Source organism: Pyxicephalus adspersus, chromosome 2, assembly GCF_032062135.1.
Source record: "Pyxicephalus adspersus chromosome 2, UCB_Pads_2.0, whole genome shotgun sequence".
NCBI lineage: Eukaryota > Metazoa > Chordata > Amphibia > Anura > Pyxicephalidae > Pyxicephalus > Pyxicephalus adspersus.
In genome coordinates this window covers 143,712,712-143,724,463 of record NC_092859.1, presented here as the reverse complement: position 1 = coordinate 143,724,463, position 11,752 = coordinate 143,712,712, and positions in this window count along the sequence as shown.

Below are 11,752 nucleotides of genomic sequence, written 5' to 3'. Positions count from 1 at the left end.
GGAAGGCAAAAAAACCCCGGGTACATTTGCTTCAACAGGGGAAAAAGTTACTTCCTGATTCCATGAGACAATCGGATGTTCCCTGGATCAACAGTCTCTGCTATTTTTACTTTAAAGCCTTAATACCCAGTTATATTCTGTGCTTCTAGAAAAAACATCCAGCTTTTTCTTAAAGCAATCAATAGTAGTTGCTGAAACTACTTCCTGAGGGAGCCGATTCCACATTTTCACAGCCCTTAAAGTGAAGAATCCCTTCCTTATCCGGAGCTTAAACTTCTTTTCCTCCAGATGCAAAGAGTGCCCTCTTGTTATTTGTAATGATCTCAAAGTGAATAATGGGAAAGAGAGTTTTCTATATGGACCGTTTATATATTTATACAAGGTGATCATATCCCCCTTAAACGTCTCTAAATGATTGCTTTAGTTTTTTTAATAAATCCATGTTACTGGTACATTAACCAGTGAGGCTTCCTATCACTTTAAAAAGACAATACATAGACTTATGGAGAAGCTGGAGTCAATGGGCCTGGATTAATAAAAATCTCCAAGACTGGAAATCCTGCAAACATGGAATTGATCTGATCCAGGATTAAAATGACCTAATAGCAACTGATTTTTAGGATTTTTTCTAGGTTTGCTGGATCACCCATGATAGTCTTATCCAGTCTTGGAGGTGTTATTAAATAAGCTCAATGTGTAAACAGGATGTTTTTTTTCACAATGGCCACTACTACTACTGCACCCTGTATGCTGTGCTGTACATGACATATTCCTGATAGCTGCCTTCTGTTGGCTGTGCTTGATTTCACTTATTCCTAAGGGCTGTAATCTGTTTGCTGTGTTGTACATTTTTTACCCCTGACCACTACACTTGGTATGCTGCATAGTCCTGAACAAATGCATTATATACCCAACATTTTAAATTGCAATTTTCTGTGCCCTCAACACTATACTCCTAATAATATGCTACGTACTTCTGACCACTGCACCTTGTTTACTATGCTATACTTTACATACTTCTAACCATTACAATATATAAACTCTGCTGTATGTTACATACTTTATACCACTACAAGTTCTAATTTTGATGTTGGGCCTTCAGTAGACTTTACTATTTTGCTGCATAGAAAAGCCATTGGAACATATTTTGTTTCTTCTGTTTTTTAAATCTGAAACAAGCTATAGCCTAACAAAATTAGTATTAACAGGCAAACTGGATATATACAGAAATTACATTTTTTTTTTGTTCTCAGTATTTCATGTTGCCTTATTTTGCATGTTTTACAACTGAAAGCGCAATATGTCTATTGCATTACTAATTACTTTGAACTCGATACACTTTTCAAAATGTATTGAACAAATTTCCTTTGAAAACCCATTGATCATATCAAAAAGCTGACATTTATTGGCCTAATCACCTCATGGTATTTAAGATTTGTCTGTGACCTTAACACTGGAAATATCCAATACACAAAACATCTTGAACTCCGGAAGGCTGATATAGCAATTAGATTTTTTTTAAGTAATTAGGAATACATCATTTACTCTGTAATTAAAATGTTTTTAGGTTCTACAAAGTTTTTTGAAAATAACAGACTTCAAAGGCACTAGGAAATGTAACATAACTTTTTGTTCTTGTTAATCAGTTTCTGGAATATCCTGCTCTTTTTCAGAATTCTTTGAACTCAGACATGAAAATGGTAATATTTTATCACGCACAACTCTTCTGTGCTCCAAGTGTCAGCTAGAATATCTGAACAATACAGTACTAACACACATCTTGGTGCTGGGCATGGAATGTTAACAGTTTGAAAGGAAAAAAAACATAAAAACTGTTATATTTCTAATATTCTATTTATTTAGACAGGTGGTGGAACATATATTCATTATATGAAATCAGAGCTGAATATTACCATCCTGGTTGAAATTTCAGTACCACCTCCAGAACCTATAAACTCATTTAAAGCCAAGACCTCCCCAACTGGTGGACCACTAGGCCCAGTGCTTTTGTTCATCTTCTGGCAATGTCCAGCCATCTAATGATATAGAACGTGGTGCTAATGTGATGATGTCAGTTCCAATTGTCCGTCACTATATAGTGATGCCCCCTCACGGGTACGCGCATAATGTCCAGCATTTACAATTTTACATCCTCCTGTTTTATGTAATAAATTCTTCCATGATTAGAGAAGATAGATAACCAAGGGAGAACTTGGATGATCCAGCAAACTTGGAAGAGATTTCTTAAAAATCACTTGCTACTAGGTGACAAATTTTTTCAATCCTGGACCAGATCCATTCAAGGCTTGCTGGATCACCCTGTTTCTCACATGATAGGCAGCACAGTTGACTCCGTGGTTAACACTCCTGACATTAAAGCACTAGGTCACAGCTTCGCATCCCAGCCAAGACTCTATCTGCAAGGAGTTTGTATGTTCTTCCTGTGTCTGCATGAGTTTCCTCTGGGTACTCCAGTTTCCGCCCTCATCCCAAAAAACATGTACTTAGGTTAGTCGGCTTTCCCTTCCCTTGTCCTTAGATTGTGGTAATGACATATGAATATGGTAGGGAGATTAGATTGTGGGCCCCTTTGAGGGACAGCTAGTGACATGACTATGGACTTTGTAAATCCCTGCCTGATATGTCAGTGCTATATAACGACTAGCTAATAATGATAATAATAATGATAGTCAATATTCTTAGAGGAATTTTATAAATCAGGTTCTATGACTCATTCAACGCTAAAGAATGGGAACATCTTGGGTAATACAATGTTTCTACTGGCATTTCATTTTACTTTTATATTTAACTTAACACAGACCAGCTCATATACCTCTTAACTTACAGTCTAAAAACCTTCACAATATTACAACCCCTTTAAATATGAATTCTTAAATATCAACGTGATTTATACAACTGTAAAACTCTGCTAATCTAAAAACTTTTTTCCAGTAGTTTCCGGTGAAAGTTCACCTGTGCCCAGACATTAAACATTCATATTAAACATTCTTATAGTCTTATGTTTTGAATTTTGAAAATGAATTTCTTCACAATGTTAACACTTACTTAGGTAAGTGAGGGCTTACTAAACTCCAGTATTTCCTAATGAATGTGCACATGCTATGAAAGGAAACATTCACATATTCTTATCAGGCAGTAAAAAGAGCTTTAAAGCAAGCCAACATCTATAACTGCTGTTAATGTGAAGGTATTCATCCTCAAAACTCCTCTAAAGGTATAGCAAAAACTCTAAAGTTTGGCTTCAGTGAGTTTCTAAAAGCTTAGAAACATCTACTGATTGTTTATATTAGAGGGCTTGACACCTACCAAAATATGTTCTCCATAAAGAACACAGTGCCTGTGTTGTAAACTTTGAAACTTAATTTTTCCAAAATACTAGCACTACACATGTGAGTGAGAGCTTGTTTTAACGTGTTTTACTACTTGATCAGATCAAGTAGTCTATGATCCGGGCATGGGTACTTTAAGCTGCATACACATGTGTAATTATTTTCGTTGGAAAGGATCTTTCACGATCCTTTCCAATGACTAAGGACTGCACAATGCATGAACGAGTTCTGTACATATAGCACCGGAGAGGGGAGGGGGAGAACAACGGAGCGGCACCCTGCTGCGCGCTCTCCTCCTTCACTTCCATTAGGATTGTTCGTCGTCCATCACCCGTGGATCCGCCAGGACGGTCATTCTGACGATGGACGACGAGTGCTGTACACACACCAGATTCTCGTCCGATACCCCTGATTTAGCAAAGTGCTCCAAGACTGAAGAAGATAGACTAATATGAGTTAACTGGGTGGTCCAGCAAAGCATGAAAGGATTTATTAAAAATGATTTGCTTTTAATTGACAAATGTTTTTAATCCTGAACTAGATCTGTTCCAGGTTTGCTGGATTACCTAGGTTTTTTCTTGATAGTCTATTCTCACCAGTTCATGAGAGCTTTAAGAAATCAGAGCCCCTGCTCTGTAATCATAAAGGTGCAAAGGGAAATTTCCAAAGTCAATTGAAGAATTAGTAAATGAGTGCCAGACAAGAGTAAAAATGCAGAAGCTGCCTTTTCTGATGTCTGACCCAACAGAATCACCAGATCCACTCACCAAGAAAAAACTATGCATATCTTGTAGGTCAGAGGTCCTATATGTTTAGTTTTAAAGCCACAATAACTTAAGTATTAAAGCACGTCTTTCTAACAATATTATGTTATTTATCACCAGTGTGCTGAGTCATCTCTTTGGCATTCCCAGGGGGATATTCGCTGCAAAACACAAAGATATACATAATAATAATTCCTTCTCCTCTGTTAATTCAGTCCTTGTGGTAATAGTAGCAATGGCAACAACATGGGAGCTCTGATCTGAACTTGTTTTTATTTTAAAGTAAAGCAGCAGTTCCTACAAAAAGTTTTTTATTTGTACCTGTTACCAACATGTCACTGACTCCTTGCATTGGTTACAAAGTAGCAACTCTTTGCACTTCTAATAAACATATGACTAATCTATATGAGATTGTAACAATAATTAAAATCTCTCCCTCTTTCATTGTAGATCAAATTGGTGGTACTATATGTGAACCTTTTTCTCTAAAATATCTTTCCATCATTTGTAAGATGAAATCTGAGTAAGTACTATGACATGTACACTATTATCATGTTACACACCATTACATGCTACATTGATATCCTACATAATCATACAAAATAAGTATAATTACTTTTTTTACATCAAGATTATTATTATATATTTAATGAATTTACACCATGTGGACTTACATTGTTACCCTATGTACTGTTTTAAAGATTTTATGATTTAACAACTATGTTATGAGCAAAAATACCAATGTGGAACTTACAATATAATATAATGTTTAATTGTTTAAACATGTATTCTTGTGGAATATTGTACCTAATCCTGTATATGTATTCTATATGTTTATATGCAGTTATACAAAGTGTCTTACCAAGTCCCCTGAGGAAGCCTAAGTAGGCGAAACGCATCATAGTTGTATAATATAAAGTATGTATATATATCACTACAGTAATTTATCTATATTATTGTGCACAATTAATCAATGTGTGAGTATATCTGTAATACAGCACAGAACGGTCACACTGTTAATTTGCAGAACATTACCCAGAATGCTTGGCAAGGACAGTCGCTGCCCTTTGTTTATTTAGCAAGGAGGAATTCTCTTTGTGAACACACTGACTGCCCTCATACATTCCTCTTTATCTGTGCTGAGAGCACGGAACAATTTTTTTAACTGTTTTAGAAGGACAACAAACGATGTCCTGGACATCAACACATCCAAACAATAGATGGAAATATCCCGGCTTATATTCAAAATATCTTTTCAGAAAAGCTTTTCAGCGATAATGCAGCGGTGGTGCTGCTGGAACGATTTGGCGCAGCCTCCATTGAGAATAATGTATTTAGCTTTCTTTGTTTTGAGGCATGAGAGCTTTGTACCAATCTTACATTAAAGAATGCTCTCTAAACATGTACGCAATTATAATTTGTCTTTTATCTGTTCTTGTGAAAGCGCAGCTGTGTTTTCACATTGGCTGCAATATATACTGCGCCGCTCCTCCCCTCCAAACTGGCAACAGTTTCTTGATAATTTTTTAGCTGGTCCCAGTAAGAGATCTGAGCTCATCAAGACTGGGGAGTTTACTGAGGAAAAGGCTTCAGAGACCTCTGCTAACCTGCTCTGCCTTTTATCTTCCAAACATGCTTGATATATGTCCCCTCCCCATCACACATTCACAGCCAAAATACATTCTCCTTCCAAAACCAATTACTGAACTCCTGTGTTTCTACAGAATCCTGTGTGCACTTTCCATTCTACGGCCAAGCAGATCCAGCAGGTCTGTTATTTTCAGATGTTCTTTTTTTCTCATTTGGTACTATAAAAAAGTTGTGTTCTGTTTTTCCCGTTAGGATAAAATTTGTATTCCGCGTTTTTGTGTTTCATGTTGATTTATTTATCATTAATTTATTATTGTTCTCTGTTGTTTCTATTGGGTGAACTCCAGGCAGATGATAAAAAAAAACATCATCAACAACATAAAAAATAAAATGAATGCAGTCACATATGTATTAGTTGTATTTGAAATGCAACTGATATACATACCTACTTATTATTCCATATAAGCCCTTTGTAATCCCCTGAACAACAGCATATACATTCATTTATTATTGCTTTCTGTTGTTTATATTGGGTGAACTCTAGACAGATGATAAAAAAAAAACCCAAAAACATCATAACCAACATAAAAAATGAAATGCAGTAACATATTTATTGGTAATTATTCCATATCAGTCTTTTGTAATCCCCTGATCAACAGCATTTACAATGACTAATTAGAACAACACATAATGGTAGATTTAACCTCTACCCAAAACTGAGCATAGTGTATGTTTATAATCTATGACTATGGTAGGGACATTAGATTGGGAGCCACTTTGAGGGACAGTTAATATTTTATTATTATTTAACAGGATTTATATAGCGCCAACATATTACGCAGCACTGTACATTAAATAGGGGTTTGCAAATGACAGATACAGACAGTGACACAGGAGGAGGAGAGGACCCTGGCCCGAAGAGCTTACAATCTAGGAGATGGGGGAAGTAGCACACAATAGGAGGGGAGATATGTAGTGGTGGAAAGTAGTGGGGGTTTCAAAAGACAGAAGACAGGTAGGGAAGGGTTTTGAGTGCTCTTTTAAATGATAAGAAAGTAGGAGCAAGCCAAATAGGACGAGGAAGACCATTCCAGAGAGTCGGGGCAGTTCTAGAAAGGTCTTGGAGCTGTGTGTGTGGGTTATGAGTGAGAAAGTCATTAGTAGGTCATTGGAGGAGTGAAGAGAGTGGATGGCAGTATATTTTTCTATCAGATCAGAAAGGTAAGTGAGACAAGAACTATGGAGAGATTTGAAGGCAAAGAACAGGAGCTTGAATTTGATTCTAAGGTGAAATGGAAGCCAATGAAGAAAACTAGAGATGCAGCGGAAGATGAGCGTTGGGCACCCTTTCATAATTGCAGATCAAACCAATTTGGTTAGCCATTCCAAATTGCACCAAGAGTAAATACATTTGCATGACCTGCCCTTGTAGTTGTGGAGTGGTTCTTGGGTGAGCAACTGAGTGACTAAAAGTGACTTGGTGCCTTAAAGAACCACGCAGTGATCCATTGCAACAATATGCAAACACATGCACTAAACGGTTCCCAGCCACTTCTATTGCATTGAATTAGAACTGTTGGGAGCCAAGTTAAGCCTGCAGTAGAAGGCTGCAAAAAGACTTGTGTGAAATAGCCTATAGTGAAATGACTATGGACTTTATAAAGCAATGTGTAATAGGTTATCACTATATAAATATACCAGAAATTAAATGTCCTGCATGCATATGCATTGGCTTAAAATATTCTAACAGAAGGAGAGAACAGAGACTATATAGCCTTATCGGTTTGTTGCTGCTCTTTCATTGTTTAGAGGCCATGCGCTTAGAGGTGACCTAGTATTGTTACCTTGCTACAAAAAAGTACAGTAACTACCAGGCTGGCTGTGCTACAGGACTATATAAATCTCAGGAAAGGATTGACAGAAATATAATTCCTTTTTCCAGCAGGAGAGACAGCTGCCTTTTGGTAATTTACAGTAAACTGTGCCTGGAGTTCAGATTTAAAGTGAGAGTTTATTTATATGTAGCTTTTTTATTTATTTCAGCATATAGCAAGAAATTAAGGAAGGGTCAGAGAATATCTGGATTATTAGTCATTTTGGCCATTTTTGATTAGAGGAAGTTGGTCTCACCCAATTTGCGCCCAATCTATGGACATTGAAATACAAGCAATAGGGGTTACCGGTTAATTCACACCAGGGAACTCCAATAACGTTCCTATTACCGTAAAATACATGGTAAAATATTTAGGAGTATTGGTGCAGTGCCATTAACTATAAATGGCACCCCAGTGTCCCTTCCCCACCTTTCCTACCCATCTATACTGCAATGTAGAATACCAAATCATCATTCATTGTGTGCTGCAATACAAAGATCACTACTGGTCCAGTGTAAGTTCTTTTGTAGTGCGGTAGAGAACCAAAAGTATATTTATAAATTTAGATTAGGTTGTATCCATTGACTAAAGCAGGGATCTCCAATCGGTGGTCCGCAAGAAAATTATAATTGGTCCCATGAAAAAAGGAGAAGGACCTCACTGGGGGTATAGACTGGCCAGAGCCGCGGACCACATCCCCAGTACAATTCCTAGGCTTGGGGTCCCTGGACACAACCCGCCCACTCTCCCATTGCAAGTTTAGATCTGCGATGGGAGAGTGGGTGGGGTTATACCATAATGACGTCACTGTGGGAGAGTGACGGCAGGCACTGAGTGACACTCAGCTCCCCGCACATGCACGGTCAGAAGCCGGTAATTTTAGTGGTCCCTGGGACCAAAAAAGTTGGCGACCACTGGACTAAAGCACCCACAACTTTTGTATAAAACAAGTTATTGTTGCTCCAATGGCCTTATTGCTGATTTATTTTTAGGCATTGTGCACCCAGTCTGACTGGGAAATCGTAATTCCATTTTTTTTTCAAGACCTCATAGGACTACGGTATATCCTAAACCTTAAAAATTACTTTGCAGCATCTGAATGGAAATTTGCAAGATATGTAGGAATAAATAACTTTTGTTTGTTGTATGCATAAGGCTTAAGGTCACATGGTAGATAATTGTTGCCTAAGATAAAGGATTGTGATTGTCTAGGATAAAAATGTAATGTGTGTATAGTGGTCTCTCAATGTCATTCATCATCCGTCCTGGTGGATCAATAAATAACCAAGGATTTGTACTTTTTTATAGAAGAAGGTACATTGAGGTTCCACTCACTCATCCTCCCGATTCCATAGAAGAGAACAGCACTGTGTTTCCAGCCTCTGGAAATGATCAGGAAAGATAGTTTACAGGAAAAAAAATCTAACATGTGTAATAGTGACAGACATAGCCAACACTGGCTGACTTGGCTAAAGAGTGTACGGGGCAATGACATACTTTGCACCCCCCTATGTCTGCCCCTGATGTGTACACAGCTTAGGACACATTAGCAGATCAGTTGGGATATTTTATTTCAGCCCATTGATCTGATTGATTTTCCAATCAATCCAATTGTAGTCCCAAAACATTGAACTCATGTGTATAGTAATATAACCTTCCAATCATTTTTCTCAAATAGAAATAATTTGAAAAGAGAGTTGTCCCCCCAGGAGACATTTGCTACTGTTACATGCTCGGATTGTGCAATACACCTTTAAACTGAAAAAATGAAATAGCTTTCATCAGTTTTTAAAGTTTAACTTTGGCAGCACAAAATGTGATTTATTAGAGGTGTTCTAGGAAATTCACAATAGAGAAAAATTTTGCTTATTGTAATACAGTAATTACAATTGATGCAGTACTTTACTTTTGAGAATAAAAACAAATGTACTAAGAGTTCTTTCAATATTAGGATTTGCATTAACAATTTTACATTATTATTTGTGAAATTAAATGTTCTGCAAATATAGACACTTAATTGTATTGAAGAATTAGTTCAAAACAGGTAAAAGTGACAGAGATCACAGGGACATCACAGAGACAATATTGGCCAGTCCCAACAGATATTGATATCCATGATGCCAGCTGTGTTGAGGCTTCCAGTGACCATTTGTGTTCCTCATTCTAGGTTGGATTTCTACATTACCTACAAGAATCAAATTCAAGCTCCTGTGCTTTGCCTTCAAATCCCTCCACAGTTCTTGTCCCACTTAACTTCCCACCATTCCATATCCCCCTCATATTGTGTGCTACTTCCCCACCTCTTAGATTGTAAACTTTTCTGAGTAGGGTCATCTTCTCCTGTGTCACTGTCTGTATCTGTCTGTCACTTGCTACCCCTATTTTATGTACAGCGCTGCGTAATATGTTGGCGCTATATAAATACTGTTCATTATTATTATTTATAATAATAATACTAAAAATAATAAAAATATGCCTTTATGCATTCTCGCTGCTTGTCATGAACGTAGACAACAAGTGGATAGACAAACTCTATGATTATTAGTAGCAATATATCACTATAAAAAATTCTCACCTCTCCACTGTCGCCATCGTCCATGATTCATTCACTGCTATTCACTATGTTCACTGCTTGCTCCCTTTTCACTTTCCCTGCAGCATTTTCTAACAGCTTCCACCATCTACATTGCATTGATCTCCACTCATGGATCTCCAACCACTGTCTACATTATTCTTTCCTAGTTCTTTAATTACTGTCTACATTTCATTCTTTGGAACTCTATACTCACTGTCTTTACTCCTTGCCTTGGTAGATCTGTACCCACTGGTCAGCTATTTCACATACCCAATATTCATCTACCCAATCATGTGTAAGGAGAAATCCTGTCTGTATTGGATTTCCTAGGTATTCTTTGCAAAGTCATTTTTATTCACTGAATTCCCTAAACTTTTGTATCTGTCTACACAAAGGTTCTAGAGTCTCCTGATTCTCCATTGTAAAAATTATGTTTTTTTTTTTCATTTTCTTGCACATGATTTGGTATGTTTTGCAAAGTTTTAACCGCATAGCTGCTTCTTGTGACCCTTGTAGAGTGATACCTGAAGGTTTAAAGAACCTTCAGAACATAAACCTCACTATTCCATTTAAATCTGATTGTGGGTAGAAGGTTGACCCAAACTATTAAAAAATCATTTACCTCTCATTACCAAAACCATGGCACTATCAAGGCTGTGTATATCTCAAGCTGTGATATTAAATCTTCATCGTCTTTTTTTTCACCAGGAAAATCTTTATAAAAGTCTTCAGTACAGTGGATTTATCAGTAATTTTATGTGCCTGCAAAACTAAATTGCAGGTTATGTGCGAAGAGACACACGGGGGATGCAAAAAATCAAAAAGGTTAGTTGCAAAAGAGCTTGCCAGAAACTAGGTCACCAATGGAAACTAGGAAAATGGTGGCTAAAAGGGGTCCACAGAGAAAAGTAAAAAAGTTTGCACAGAGCTGGGGTGAAAAGTTTCAAGGAAGTCAGAAAGCTGGTGTGAAAGGTTTAGGGTAGGACAAAGCTGGGTAAGAATGGCTGCAGGGGCAGCAAAAAAGCTGTAAAGTATGCATCCCAATGGCCTTCCTGCTCACACTGTATCCTTCCTACACACTTTGCTCCCACTTCTTACACACTTTGCTCCCACTTCTTACACACTTTGCTCCCACTTCTTACACACATTGCCCCCACTTCTTACCCACTTTGCCCCCACTTCTTACATACTTTGCTCCAAAAATGGTTGTGCCTATAAAATGCAAGCTAGTATGTATGCGATGGTAGGAATAATATTTATTAGCATTCTTAAGGTTTAAACACAATCACATAAATCTTAAAAAAAACACAATATATAAATGTAATTGATTTTCATTCTTTTTCAACTTACGGCTTTCATAAAATAATAACTGGCAATCCTGCATAAAGAGGTCTGGTGACAACGCTTCATTCTTATCTCCTAAATGCTATTTTTTACCATCTCCTAACATGTCCTAATGCATTCTTCACCTGCCATTCCTGATTGAGACTACAAGATTCCATTCCAACACATCACCCAGACATTGTCCACCATTGTCAGTATTAATAAACCAATCCAGGGAGATGATGTGCAGACACCCATGCATATGAAAAGGAAGTG